We start from the raw sequence: 15,729 nt of genomic DNA, 5'->3' as shown, positions 1-15,729 counted from the left end.
ACTTAGGAATTCCCCACATGGCTATATTCCCGATGCCGTGCATGGCGGCTGAGCTTTGCAAGAGCTGACAGTGTGTTCCTTCACTGAACTCTGTCCTGCATGGTGGGCACTCTCTGAACTTACTCGTGGGATCTTGCCTAGCAGGAAAACAGACAGAAAAGACAGAGGGATAGATCTGCTCTATAGCCTGAGCACGTGCCTGAACCCCTCAGTGACAGGCTTACATCCCTCTTTTTCCTGATATAAAACAAGGATTTGAACCTCAACATCTCACCTCTCAAGAAAGCACCAGGGTGGCTTTTCCTGTTTCTGTTTTTACGCTTCCTAAATGATTTTTGGGGTGGGTCTGTCCCAGCAAGTTTGAGAATATTTCCCTTATAATCAATGTTTAAGTGCTTTATTCAAAGCAAACCAGATATCTCTAAGAAAAGGAAACAAACTATTAATTGAGAAGCCGGTAACCCAAACACAAATACTTTCTATACCTTGCATACAAACCAGTGCAGTTTATGGAAGGGTTTTGGTTTAACCAAAACTCCCCAGCAGTGTAAACAGATCAACAAAATGGATTTATTTTGACTGAGGTATCAGCTAGTGATATCTGAGACATGAGATATCTGCCACAGGAATCATTCTTAGCATAGCTATTCTAATTGTTAACTTCAGGTGGTTGGCTCAAAGGGTGGCTTTCTTCTACTATTTGTTTGTGTTGCAGGATTTTTCTTATATGTCCACAGTCTCATGCTGGACATGTATGACATACATAGTTTGGGGTTTTTAATATATTTGATTTCATTAGCTGCTGTGGCATGTTTTATCTGTTAAGGTACTACTTGCTTTATGAAAACTCTCTGCTTCCAGGGTACCTTGCTGGAAGATTGAAAAAGCAAATCATAAAAATGAATAAACCTCTCAGTCAGTATTGTATGTGTTTCAGTGCCAAATGCAAAAACAGTTGCAGACAATTTGGGATTTAATTAAACACGCTGCAGTTTCCTCAGCCAAATTTCTGACCCAGTATAAACAGACTCTTCTGGGTTAGATGTTAAAATAGTATTTGTCATGTAATTTTGATAAGGTCTCTGTTCTGCTGGATCTGGGATTCTATGTTCATGACAGTTTATCAGCCTGATTAGATTGTCCACAACCAGGCCCAGATCTTTTGTCCTTTGGCTTCATGAGCAGTCTCAGGTCTCTGTCCATCTCGCTTGACTTACCCGTGCCAGCTCAGAACCACCACTCTTTTTCCCAGTTGAAGAGAGGCATGGATTTACTGGAGTGAGTTCAGCAAAGGGCCAAGAAGCTGACTCAGGGACTGGAGCACCTCACATAGGAGTAGATGCTAAAAGAGCTGGGACTGGAGAAGAGAGGGCCTGGGGGTGATCTTATCCATGTGTATAAATAAATACCTGATGGGAGGGACTGAAGAAGAGGGAGCCAGACTGCTCAGTGATGCTCAGTGACAGGGTGAGAAGCAATGGTCGCATTAAAAACCATTAAATTAAATCTGAACACTAAAACCCATTTTTTTACTATGAGGATGGTCAAACACTGGCACAGGTTGCTCAAGGTTTCTGGAGTCTCCCTCCTTGGAGATAATCCAAAAGCCACCTGGGCAGCCAGCTCTAGGTGTCCCTATTTGAGCAAGGGCATTGAAGCAGGTGACCTCGAGAGGTTCCCTTCCAACCTCAGCCATACTGTTATTCTGTCACAATGCCCATGTTCATGAGACCACTGAACCAAACAGTGCAACTTGCCCATATTTAATAAAAAAGAATGGCACAGCCATGCAGTTATACCAGAGCTAAAGTCAGACCCCAGAACTTCCTAGGAGTGTATTCTCCAAGGTTGGCATGATATGCTCCCTCTTGCCTTGGACAAAGGTCCAAGATCTCCACTAGTACAAACCATCTGCACAAGGAGAATTTTTGGGAATGTCCAAAATAAATTGCTCGCAGCAACTGCAATATGAATGTGGCCAGGATCTGGCACAGGACTGGCCAAGGCTGAGTTCTGATGAAGGTCTGGAAGAAAGTTTGATTTATGAGTCCTCTGGAGGTAGAGGAATATCCTGCTTCTGTTGTGAACATCTGAGTCATACCCTGGGCACAAGCACGAATGGAAGGGATTCTAGAGGAATTTTCTTCATTCAAAGATAGTTTGAATTTCTCAGGTGGGAATCATAATATAAGAATGACATATGAATGAGAAAACCCTCAGTGTTATGGAGAAGTCTGCTGTAAGTCTTGCCAGCAGAATTTCATGCTGCTACTCTATTGTTACTGTTACCACTGGTTAGAAAGATGATTTGCTGCATTCCCACCTCATAAGTTTAGGATTAACTCTTAAAAACTTATCCCTTCTTTCCATGTTCCTCTTTAATTATGGCTGATTATACTGTTGTGAGTTGTGGTTCTCCTTTCAGCAGCTGCTGGGTGCACTGCTGCTAGCTGGGCAACAGCCTCTGCTTTGTGTCCCCGCCACAGACAGTGTCATTTGTCTTTCTCCAGACTTCTTCCAAACAGGCAGAGGGCAGTTTGGATAAAAGGTAAGCGGGACAGACTTCCTGGCAAAGCTCTATGTTGTGAAAATGACCCTACTGGCCTGGTCTTAGGCCTCGTCTCTACCCATTGCTTTTTGCTCCAGTCAGATCACGTCCAGGCACATGGTGGCAATCCTGACAATTCAAATGCATGCACAGACACAGCAAACATTTTTATTACAAAAAGAAGAGTATGGAAAAACTTATCTAGCTAGACTAGTTTTATGTGCTGTTCCCTGTCTTTCTTTTCTACCTCCTCCCTGCAGATGGTCATAATTTAAGCATCAAACACCTGACAAAACATCTGTAGTGATAAACGTGAATTTTAACCTGAGGTAGCAAAGCAGCATTCACCTAACATTTCACAGAATAGCAGCCTCCTTGGTTGACCCAGCAAGCAGTCACTTTGCCATATCAGTGTATCGGATGATATTAGAGAAGCTGATACCAATACAAAGCATCTTGGTCTGAGCTTCCTTTAGCTTGGATGACAAGGTGATTTTCATGCTCCAGGGTCAGGGCTGCCTGAGATATGTCAGAGCAGGTGAATGAGGCTCAGTAAAAACGGTTAGTGGTGGGGGTCTTTTTGACCATTTTCTCATCCTTGACTTGTGAAGGGCATTTTTTAAAAGTCATGAAACAGTATGTAGCTGTAAGCCAGCAATCCAGAGACCTCTGCTTCCCTCACAAATGCCCAGAAGCCATGTTTATTCCATGGAGCTGCTCAAGAAACTTGAAGGAGTCCTCGTGTGGGTTACAGTTGCCCGTGAATGATGTCCTGATCAAAGGTATTAGGGAGACAGCACAGTGTCCCTACTGCTCTCCAAAGAACCACTATAAGGGAGATACTGTCCCCACCAGCAAAGGGTTTTGAAAAATATGGTCACCACATGCCATTACCTACAGCCATTCAGTCGAAGAACAGATCAAAGTTCACTATTTTCTTTTAAAAGAAGCTTGGGAAATTCGTGTCTTCCTTCTGTACAGTAATTTACAGGCTAGGCCACTCATCCAGGGAGTGAGAGACAGGTACTCCAACCACTCCTTATCCTCGATGTTCATTCACATCGACATCTCCTGCCCTCCAGTGTTGGAGAACGGCTTGCAGAGAGCAAGGCCGTAGCTCCCTGCAGAAGCTGATTGCAGCCATCGGAGGTAAACAAAGGAAAAAACCCAGGGTACAGTTATGCTAACAAAGGACTGTTATGTTAACAAAGAGAGAAACTGAGGTACATTATGGCCTTGTGTATGATAAAGGAACGGCCTTGGGAAAGAAAGCAGGCCAGAAGAAGGAAGGTGTTGTGACATGCCTGAAATGTCACAAGGGGCTGGGATATTATAATGTAGCCTTTTACATGTATCCAATAGATTTGTGAGTAGTATGCATGATTATTGTAGAGTTCTTATATAAGGTGTGATTTCTTTCAATAAAGTTGAAGCTTGCTCTATCATTCACATTGAATCGGCTGCTTGCTTCCTCCGCCCGCCGCACTCCAGGCACTGGTAGCCATGTGTTTTCCTGACTGGAAACCAGCGAGAGATGCATTGCTTCCTTCACTCGCAGCAACTTTATTGTTATTGATCACAGAGAGAGTGTCGTGGGCTTGTTGCTCCAAAGGAGATGGATAACTGTGGGCTCTCAGCCTCCTGTTCTGAGATGGTTTTGTAACTTGACAGATGTAACATTTTATGCAGTAATTGATGAATGTGTAGGTACATCTTTTGGGGATCAGAAACCACAAATCCAAGCGTGGCTCTTTCCTTTCTCCTGCTTCTCTCTAATCTAACAGATCCTGATTTCCTTCCTGCTTAGGGACCCAGCTGCCGTAGGGATGGTATAGATCACCTCCTCCCCACTCTGCCCTCCCCTTCTCATTACTTAGAATACATTCAGAGATGTAGGTTTTGGTATCATGAGGCAAATGAGGAAAAACTGTCAGTTGTGTAGTATGAGTGTACTATCACTGGCTGTGTCTTTAACAAAGAAGTCACCACAGCTGTGTTTTGTGAGAAGACCATTCCCAGAGATTTTCTCAGAACATGTCTGATAATCACACTGACTGAAAATATTGATACACGTTTTGTGCTTGTTTTGCATTTAAGGTTTGAGAATGCTTCTGTCAGAGAGGTTCTTGGCCTTCCACATTTGCTGGTTTGAAGCAGAAGCAAAGCTCTGTTCCTCCAGGATCTTTGAAATCAAGATAAATGGTGCCACTGAGTTCAAAGCCTCCAGCTGAGAGCAAGCCAAGAGAGAGGGTTTTTTATTATTATTATTTCTGCTTTGGATTTAGGTGCATTGATTCAGGTGAAATTTAGTTGCAGACGTTCAAATGTGTTCCACCTGATTGATCCTTTAAGTTCTTCAGGGATTTAGCCCCTAGTTTCTATCCCATCTATATATGGTGTAAGATAGAAGGTATCTTATCTCTTCCAATATTGAAAAAACATCTTAAATTTTGAAGGTGACACTTGGCTAAGGGAACAGCACAAGATGATTCACTTAAAAATCCCTTGCCTGAAATTGTCCCAGCCACATCCCTCTGTGTTCTCCATGCTGAGCAGATAAAATGTGGATTTTGATACCAACAACAATTACTTACTGTGGAAGATGCTGTTCCCCAGAAGTACTGAACAGTGGGGAGTGGACTTGGGCCCAGTGTTATTATTAGTTGTATTCACCAAGCCAGCTATCAGTTAGAAAATATTCAGCTGCCAGCTGTGGGCCAAACCAGGACTGGGGTGAAAGAGGGTTTGGGAGTGTCATGAGGGCATTGCAGATGATCAGTAGCTGTTTTTAGACTGAGCCATGTGATTTATAATATTCCCTTTGTTAATTGTTATACTGGCTAAAAACCCAAACTTTGTATCTTCCCCAAGGAGAGAAGCTAACATTAAATAATGAAAATCATCACTGAGGTCCGACCAATCCAAAAATATCCATTGAAGTGATGATAAAAATGTCAGTGTTGAGTGCAGGAAAAGCAAAGTGAAATATCTGCATTTGGCATGGCCAATTCTCCTGCTTTAAAAAGCTCAGTGGAGGGAAAAAAAAAAAAAAAGAGTCCAAAAGAAAGTAGAAATTAAAGGCAGACAACATCTTCTGGATTATTATATGTATTATTCTGCCAGTGCAGGACTGAGTCCTTTAATACTTATTTAAGCCTTTCAGTCCCTAAGGAGCATGATTTATGGGCTTTCTGCTGATCAACAGAAGATAGGCATGGTTAAAGACTACAGCTACTTATGTACTGTGGTTCATACTTTTGGCTCCAGCAGTCCCCTTGTCAACCCCTGGGGTACTGTTGAGATGGCAGACATCACAGTTTCTCTGCCCTATTTTCTAATTTAATTTTACTGTGAAGAATTATGACCTTAAATTTGCACTTTTTTCCCCTTATGGTTTAGCTCTATCTTACTATATGAACAGAAATTAGTCCATTTTTTTTGTCCAGAAAAAAGGTATGATACACCTTTCCAAAACTTGCAATGAAATAGAAGCTGGCATTGAGCTCCCATTGTGATTAACAGGGTACAGAGCCCAAACAAAACAGGATTCTACCGTGGTTTATGCACTTTATAAAATTAAAAGCTGTATTTTGTGGCTTGCAGATTCTGAAAACATGTCTTTGGGTACATCTGTGTGGATTTGACAAAACTGAATGTAAGGTCTTTTCTTGCCCTTTCACTGAAAACCTTCAGTTCTGTGCTTAGATATTTGTCACAACAACGTGTCAAGGGCTGGCATCCTGAGCACAGTGAGATCATACACCCGTTTCCTATTAGTGTCACTATCTACTGCTCCTTTAGTGTAGGATTTATTCTGAGCTGGGCTAAAAGAGGTGACAGTGTTTCAGAGAGAATGCTCATGAGTCCTCTTTTAATTTGTTTTCCTGAGCTTTGTTTGTTACATATATAAGACAAGGGGTAATCAATGATGTGACAGTGGAGAAGTATGATATTCTGCAGATTATAAAAGTGTCTTGAACATATGCTTTTATATTAATGGAGGCAATTTTACTTCTAAAACTCACTGTAGATTAACCACACAAATTGTTAGGATTTTATCTAGGGATTCTTAACCGTCCAAGATTCTTTTTAAACTCCCTTCTTTATTATCATTTGGCAGAGATACTTCTTGTATATTCCAACAACTATTGCAATCACTTTATTGCTAAATAGATATGCTGGAGAAAGCATGTGCTTAACATCATAACATTTAACACTTAGCCTTTATTAACATTAAGTAGTAAAGGTCTCTAAACTGTACTTGGAGGACATCTCCAAAGCCAGTTACTAAGTCAGGTTATTCAGACAAGATGTTGAGTACAAAATATGTCTATGCTGAATAATGCTTCTGTTACAAGAAAATAATCTACTAATTCTGACATTTCAATTTAAAAGTTTCAATCATATCACTTTCCTCTTATTAAGGGATTGTTTGAGAGACACTTTTGCTTATCAGTGCTTGTGGTGGTAACAGTTCTGTGTTTACAGGTATCTGGTCATCTTTGCTCCTCTTTCCTTCTGTAATCAACAGAAAGAGCAGGAAAACAAGGTAGATGTCTCGAAGAGATGGGGCTAATCTTAAGGATGATGTTTTTTAAAAATATCTTAAATATTTTCTCTGTTTGATGCATAGGTGGTAAAGAAAGAGGAAGTGCAAAGTAGAAATAAAAATTATGCATATATTTAAAGCAGAATATACCAGCAATATATAAATATGTCTCTCTCTATATATATACACACAAACAAACATATAAATTATATCTTCAGATATAAAAGGAAGCTTATATGAAGATGGGGTGCACAGAAAAAAAGCCAAGGGATAATGGTCAAGATTGCAACAAGGACAATCCTCCCTGGATATATGGAAAGAATTTTCACCGTGAGGGTGGACAAGCATTGAAAGAGGTCACTCAGAGAGGCTGTGGAATCTTCCATGGTGAACATTTTCAAAACTCAGCTGGTTGCCCTCAGCAACCTGACCTAACTCTGAAGTGAGCTCTGCTTTGAGCAAGAGGTTAGACAGACAATCTTCCAACGTCCCTTCCAAATTCAGTTGCTCTATGATCTTGTGTGGGTGGGTTTGTACATGTATGAGAGATAAAGCAGTGATTGCGTAAAGCTTAGGGCAGAAGACGTAAAATCTATGTAAAAGTATGTAAAAAAATATATAAAAAACAGTTCACATTTCATCTTTGCATTCCACAGGTCCTTGTGAAGCCATTTTTCTGAGGTCATATTAGAGCAAATTCAAAAGTCATATATACATGTTGAAAAGCTCTATTCTATAGTTAGAGTGTGATGAAAAGCCTTGCAAAACAGAAAGCCTGAACTGGCTTGGTATACATTATTTTTCTAGTAAATTTCTGACCTATATACTGGCAAACTAAAAATCTCCATTAACTAAAAGAAGTGGATTATCTGCTGCTGCCAAACTGCAATTTGAACTCTCACCTTCCGAATGCAGTATCCACACGCAAGCACACTGGCTCATGCACACTCCAGGAGAAATATGGTGTCCACAGCTGGCAGGCAGGAATTGGTTGTCTTGTGCCAGTCCAAACTGGGAGAGGAGGATACACATCATTTAGAGCATATTTTTCTTATTACTTTTTCTGTTGGGTTTTTTTTTTTTTTTTTTTTTTTTTTTTTTTTTTTTTTTTTTTTTTCAGAAAGAACTGGAAATAAAACTCAAGAGAGCTACAAAAGTTATTTAGAGATGTTACCCCTTCTTTCCATTTGCTTCTCTGAGTCCTAAATGAAAACATACAGCTTTAATGAATTTGTTCTTCAGGGAAAATGCTCATGAATACTGCTGAAAGTGTTGCATGAGAAAAGCCTGCACAAGCAGGTCAAAAAACTGAGGAGTTTGATTGTGTTTCAGAGAAGGGAGAAGAGTCAGAAGGAAGAAAATCTTTGATCCCCTACTCAATATGGAAGAGGATTTAGTTGGATTTTCTTCTAATCGCTGTCTCTTAATATCTACAGTCTTCCTCCATAAGGCTTCAGGTATTTTTACTAAGACAGGATGTTTTTTAAAATTAGGCTCATTTGTAATCCCTGTAGCCCAACAGAAGAATCTGGGATAGTCTTGCTTCACTGCTTTTACACAGATAATATTTTTTAAATAACATTGTAGCTTAAAATTAAAAATAGAATGATTGCTTCAATCATTTTATTGCTTCAAACCAGAGACAGTTTTATGAGAGTTTGTGCACTGTGGATATTGCAGAGATACCAGGTGGCCAGGCAGGGTTTGAAGTGAAGCTAAGTGGGTGTCTAAATGTGCACGGGGTAGTCTTCTCACTCTACTTTTGTTTCTATAGGATTGCCAAATCATCCAGATTGGCGGGGACCTTGGGAGGTCCCTAGTGTAACTTCTTGCTAAAAGCAGGATCAGCAGAGTCTAGACCAGTTTGCTTAAGGCCTTGTCCAAGGAAGATGAGTCCATAACTTCTCTGGGCAAGCCTCTTCCAGTGTTTATTCATCCTCACAGGGAAGATTATTTTCTTTTATATCCAGCATGAACCTTGCTTGTTTCAGTACATGACCGCTGTCTCCCATTCCTCTGCCCAGCACCTCCATAAGGATCCTGGCTTCACCTGCTCAGTAACCTCCTCGTAGGTATGGGAAGGGGCTGTTAGGTCTCCTCAAAATCCCCTCTTCATCACGACGAACAAGCCCAGCTTCCTCAGCCTTCTCTCATAGGGCTAGTGCTCCAGCTCCCAAACATGGTGGCTCTCCAGTGGTCTTGCTCTGGCTTTGGGACACCCAAACCTGGGCATAATATTCTATTATTGTTATTTATTATTTTAGATCACATTTTGAAGAATTAATGAATTAAGTGTATTTTAAGAATTTAAAGAAGGTGAAGATTGACTCAGAAATAGAGTTGGAAGCTGGGTCATATATATATTTCTTTTTGAAGTTTGGATGTAAAGCTTGTGAGGATTACTGATTTCTTTCACTGAAAATAAAGATCCATCTCTTCTACTGCAGTTTACATTTTAGACTACTCAGACTTACATGTTATTGCTGACGCTCTGGTCTTAGGAAAGATCATGACTTCAGTTTAGAGAACATGAGTCACCCAGCTATAGGAATATGGAGAAATTTCTTTTAAAATAAACTTTGGTATTGTTCATTTTAAGATCTCTCTCTGCTATGTGATGAAGTTAGGATACATACAGATACATCCTACGGAGCCCAATAAAGAATGGAAAGGTTCAATTATATTGTAAAAGCAGCAGCACTTTGGCTTTAATACAGCTGAAGTGTAGAAGGTATGATCATTTACAGTCAGAGAAACCTCTGTGGAGCACAACACATAAAACTGAATTTTCAGTGAACAGAACTCCAGTTCTATAAAATAATACAATTTCTGAACAGTGTGTAATGAATCATCTCAGCACTGTTCAAGCACATTAATTTGGCTGCTGAGACTTTTGAATAACCTATGTAAAATACACCCCTTCCTAGCTATCCCCACAGCTAAAGCTGTTGCCCAGACTCTCATCATCTGCTCTTTCAATCATTGCCACATCATCTTTTTGGATCTTGACTAATTCATTCTTTCTATGACCATGTTCATTGAACATACTATCTCTCAGATAATTTTCCCAGTTCCTTACATTGACAAAGTGCCCCCTAGAATGTGTGCAGTGTTCATTAGTGCCACAGTGCTGCACGATGGTACGCACACAGTGACATGCCTACAGTGAATTCCTCTCTGCTGATTCAGGGTGTACTTTTTTCCTCTGCCCTTTAATCTCTCAAGCCCCTTGACTTTCCCCTCTGACTGTAAACACATTCTGGGTGCTGCAGACTCTGATTTGGCTTCTGAGCCACTGACACCATTCTTCCCAAAATCATAGAATCACAGAACACCAAGTTGGAGGGGGCCTCAAGGATCACGTGGTCCAACCTTTCTTGGCAAAAGCACTGTCTAGACAAGATGGCCCATCACCCTGTCCAGCTGAATCTTAAAAGTGTCCAATGTTGGGGAATCCACCACTTCCATGGGGAGATTATTCCAATGGCTGATTGTTCTCATGAAAAATTTTCCTCTTGTGTCCAATCGGAATCTCCTCAGAAGTAACTTGTACCCATTACCCCCCATCTTTTCCATGGGATTCCTTGTAAGAAGGGACTCTCCATCTTTGTTGTAGCCACCCTTTAAATACAGGAACATGGTGATAAGGTCTTCCCTAAGCCTTCTCTTCTCAAGGCTGAACAAACCCTCTCAGCCTTTCCTCATATGGCAGGCTTCCCAATCCCTTGAGCATCTTTCTGGCCTTCCTATGGACCCTCTCCAGCCTGCCCACATCTTTGTTGTACAGTGGGGACCAAAACTGAACACAATATTCCATGTGTGATCTGACAAGCGCTGAGTAGAGTGAGATAATTACTTCATCTCTTCTGGTGATGCCCTTATTGATGCACCGCAGCACCCTGTTGTCTTTGACACAGCAGCACACTGTTCACTTGTATTGAGCTTGTTGTCCACCAGGACCCCCAGGTCCCTTTCCATGGAGCTGCTCCCCAGCTGGGTAGATCCCAGCCTGCGCTGCACTCCTGGATTATGTTATCCCAGTTGCAAGACCTTACACTTGGCCTTGTTGAATATCTTGTTAGCCCACTCTTCCAGCCTATCCAGGTCTTCCTATAGCGTGGCTCTCCCTCTCTGTCCACTTCCCTTCTCAGTTTGGTATCATCCACAAACTTCATCAGGGTACACTTGATGCCATCATCCAGATCACTTACAAAGTTATTAAACACCGTTGGGCTCAATATTGATCCCTGGGGGACCCCACTTTTGACAGGTTGCCAGGTTGAAAGAGAGCTACTTCCCACCACCTTCTGGGTGCAGCCACCCACCCCACAGACCACTTGTCTAGACCGTAACACATCAGTTTCTCCGGGAGGAGGCTGTGGTGAACTATATTAAAAGCCTTGGAGAAATCCAGGTAGACAATGTCCACCACTTGTTCCACATCAACCAACCAGGTTACTTTGTTGTACAAAGTGATCAGGTTTGTCAAGCATGATTTGCCCATGGTGAATCCATGCTGTCTTTTCCCATCCCAACCATGTGCTTCATTTGACTTGTGATAGCCCCCAGGAGGATTCGTTCCATAACTTTCCCAGGGACTGAAGTAAGGCTGATGGGCCTGTAATTTCCTGGACCCTCCTTTAAGTCCTTCTGTAGATGGGGGTGACATGAGCCTTCTTCCAGTCCTCTGGGACATCCTCATATCTCCACAACTTCTCAAACATTATGGAGAGCGACCTTGCAATGATGTCAGTCAGCTCTCTTAACACCCTTGTTTGGATAATTTCAGCGTCCAGTGATTTGTAGGGGTCAAGCTCCTGTAATAGTTCACATACCAACTCCTCCTTCACTGATGGTGGATCTGTGTTTGCATCGACCTGGATTTTTTTTTTTCTGAGGCCTGGGGCCCAACAGTGCTCTTAAAGAGAGAGGTGAAGAAAGTGTTGAGAATGTCTGCCTTTTCAGCATTGTTGATGACTAATTGCCCTCTCCTGTTGAACAGTGGGCCAATATTTTCCTTCTGTTTCTGCCTGTTGTTTAAAGAAAAATATTTAATGACTTTTTCTTAATCATATCTGTTACTTTTGTTCTTGATTTATTGACCATCATAAATAGCTAGCTATGTTTTTGAACTCTTGTCCTCCATTAGCTCCATGGTTCTTCTTGTTCTCCTCAGCCTTTTTTTCCTGTTATCATTCCTTCAGAAGCTCACCTAAAGGGGATACCTTGGTGATCCTCATCTACCTTTCAGCTCCCTGACAGGGGCTGACTAGTCTCTTCAATGTATCTCTTCTTTCTTCCTTCTACTCTCTATCGCTGGATAGACTTCTCTGAAAATGCAAACTCAGATACTGTTTCTCTAATGGAGACTAGTCATCATCTGAAACTTACCTGCAGATTTGACAGCAAAACTGTATCTATTCTATACCTATAAAGAAGATTCTTTACATGCAATCTATTTTAAAACATGAATTGTCCATGCATCAAACCTATGATCCAGATTCTTATTTCCAAATATCTTGCTTTTTGCAACATTGTATTCTGTGAATTTAAATCAAATTTAGCCTGCTCTCTATCTAGCGTTGTGTTCTTGGCCATTAACTTTAACTGTCATTCTCTTTTTCTTGCATACTTTCACTGATTTTTCCTCAGAATGGGAAGCACAAGCTGCTTGTTTTTTCTTTGAAAGCACTCCTTGCCTATCATACCTCATGCAGTACTGAGAGTTTACCACCAATCACCATTTGATCCAGGATGCAGGTCTCCATCACTCAAATTCTGGATCCTTCTGTGCTGGTTTTGGCTGGAGTAGAGTTAATTTTCTTCACAGTAGCTAGTATGGGGCTATGTTTTGGATTTGTGCTGAAAACAGTGTTGATAATACAGACATGTTTTTATGATTGCTGAGCAGCACTCACACAGATTCAAGGCCTTTTTTGCCTACAAGTGCTTTGATACTGTCTCCTTAACAGCCCATCATGCTTAGAAAGAGCTGTTGATAAATACTTAAAAAAAATGGTTTATTGTATTCCTTTAAAGTTGTCATATTTGTGTTTCCTATCAGTCTTGAATATGCCACTACAACTCAGCCACCTGCCTGTTACAGACGAGGTGTCTTACTATCTGCAGAAGTTCTCTGTCAGCTGTTTCTTGATCGAGCAGTCCCGAGGAAGGAGCTATGCATGATAGGATGCTAGCCCATGGCTAGTGCTGCCAGTGGGCTGCCTGTGGGTGGTCGAGCCTGCCTGGCTCAAGCTGGATGTTGAACTCCCAGAGAACTCCTGAACCACTGACCACAGGATTCCTCTGCAGAGCTGGCTCCCACCTGGGCTATGGCCTCCCCCAATGCATACAGCCAAAAGTCAGTGCTGAGGCTTACTCCTGCTCTCAAAGTCTAGGAATTTCATTTGGAGATACTTTCCTTGTATTTATTTTCCAGGTCTGGAAGAACAGTAAAGAAGCCTAGGCTGAAGAAGGTTGACCCGTTATCCTTCCTTAAGAAATGGGGAAATGTCTGAGACCTTTTCCCCTGAAACCTAGTACTACACTTTGAGAGACCTCAGTCATCTTCATTGTCAGCAGGGCACCTTTCTGAAAGTCCATGTGTACTTTTATCTATTTCAGACACATCCAGAAATGGAGTTGTATTAGTGGGGAAATCCTGTTATCCTGTTCATGCAAAGAACTCTGAGACACATCTCCAGGTAACAGTTGTTGACTCAAAGCCCCATGGCTATGTGTTGTAGAACTGAAAACAGTAAAGGTAATCAGTTGCTGGAGTCCTCACAAAGGTGTAGTTAACACCTCTGTTTGATTTCTCCTTCCTTTTCTAGTCTGATCTCCCTCTCCCTTTCATTGCAGCTTGGGAGGATCTGTAGGGTGATGGTACAATTTTTATTTCTGCATCAGAATATTGTAACCATGTGCTGTGAAGATACTGCTGTGCCAAGAGCCTCACTCTCAGCAGCCTGTGGCACACAACCTGTCACATGAAGTTAGAATGGATATGGGGACTACACATCTTGGAGAACTCCAGTTGCCAGTCAGCATCCTCCACTAAAATATATTCTGGCCTCAGCTGCAAATAGTTATATATATCTTTATATATATCTCCTTTGGAAAGTTTCACGGTGTAAGTCGAGGAAAATAAAGACCACAAACCACATATATACATGCCTTATTTTTTTGCACTCTTTCCCATAGCATCCACTCCAAATCCACTTGCAAACCACTGACACTGAGCTAGACTGACCTTGACTGACCTAGTTCCTAGGTCTGTGTTAATTAGTTGACAGGTCACATCTCTGTAATTCTTAGATTGTTACAACACTGAAAAGTACAAGTGTTCTGAGCAGCACAGTGGGATCTCATATACTCAAACCTAATAACAGTTACAATAAAGATTTGACATCAGGAGATATTCTTACAGACTGTAATGTGACTTTTAAAAATCTTTAAATTACATAGTAGTGATTAAACTAGTATAGTACTAGTACTGTACAGTAGATAAGTGTAAAGAAGGGCAGCCCAGGGGCTACAGCACTATGTGACAACTTGGGAAACTCAGGGCCAAGTTTTGACACTGTCTCATACACCCCATTTTATTTCAGGCAAGTTATTTAGCCTCTTTGTAACTCAGTCTTCTGTCTGGAAAATGAGGATGCTGATGCTTCTCTGCTTCAGAGCCATATTATACTGATACCGTCAAAAGTTCTGAGGTCCCAGGATAGTATGGTAAACACCATACAGTCAGACTTCATTTATCTGTGGTCAGATTGTCCAGGCCATGGATGAAAAGCCAGCTTGGGTCTAACACGATTTATTAGCTCAGGCACAGCGCCACATGAATGCTGTTACGCTCTTTCTAGGGCCAGCTCTGCTCTGGAAAGAGTACATCTGCTTTTGTGAGAGCCTAGCTGGCTCCATCCCGAGGCAGCTCAGGTATTTCAGCACCACGTTGCCACAAGCAGAAGCGTCGGGCGTTGGAAAGGAGCAGAAACACCCAGCACAGAGCCATCCTGGATCCCGGTGGGTTTATGAGACCTGGCTTTGTGCCAGCTGTGCCAGACCCACGCTGCTCCCCAGCTTTTGCACCTGCTCAGCAGCGCCCCAGGTCCTGTGGGGCTCTTTAGGCGAGGGACAACGGGTCCACAACCCCAGCCGAGAAGCCACGATCTGTCTGTACCTGCAGGACTGTGAGCAAGGAGCAGAGAGACCAAATGGCTCGGTGGGATCGGTTTAGTTGATGCTATGAGGAATTAGCAGACCGTCCTGCACCAGAGCTAAATTCACCTCTAACCTCTTGAGCGCTCCCTTGTTTTCCCTTTGTATTGGGGTTCCCACTTTACCAGCTCTACTATACCTTTGCCAGGAGGAGATGTGTCTAGAAAGGGCGAAGAGATCACTTGCTAAAGTTATTCGTTAGGACTTCAAGAGTCATGTTCCCAGGACAACGAAAGCGGCGCTTCAGAGAAGAGGCTTTGGGATGTGAGAGGTCAGATTTTAGGAAGCCAGAAGAAAAGGATGGGGAAAGAAATGGATCGAGGTCTTAAAACCAGGGGTGAAAGAATGAAATAGAGTCAATTGTCAAACACTGCGGGAAGAAAAAAAAAAAAAAAAAAAAAAAAAAAAA

This window comes from Athene cunicularia (assembly GCF_003259725.1).
Source record: "Athene cunicularia isolate RWA chromosome 2 unlocalized genomic scaffold, athCun1 chr2_part1, whole genome shotgun sequence".
Lineage (NCBI taxonomy): Eukaryota > Metazoa > Chordata > Aves > Strigiformes > Strigidae > Athene > Athene cunicularia.
The sequence above is the reverse complement of the archived record's forward strand: the minus strand, read 5'-3'. Positions refer to the sequence as shown.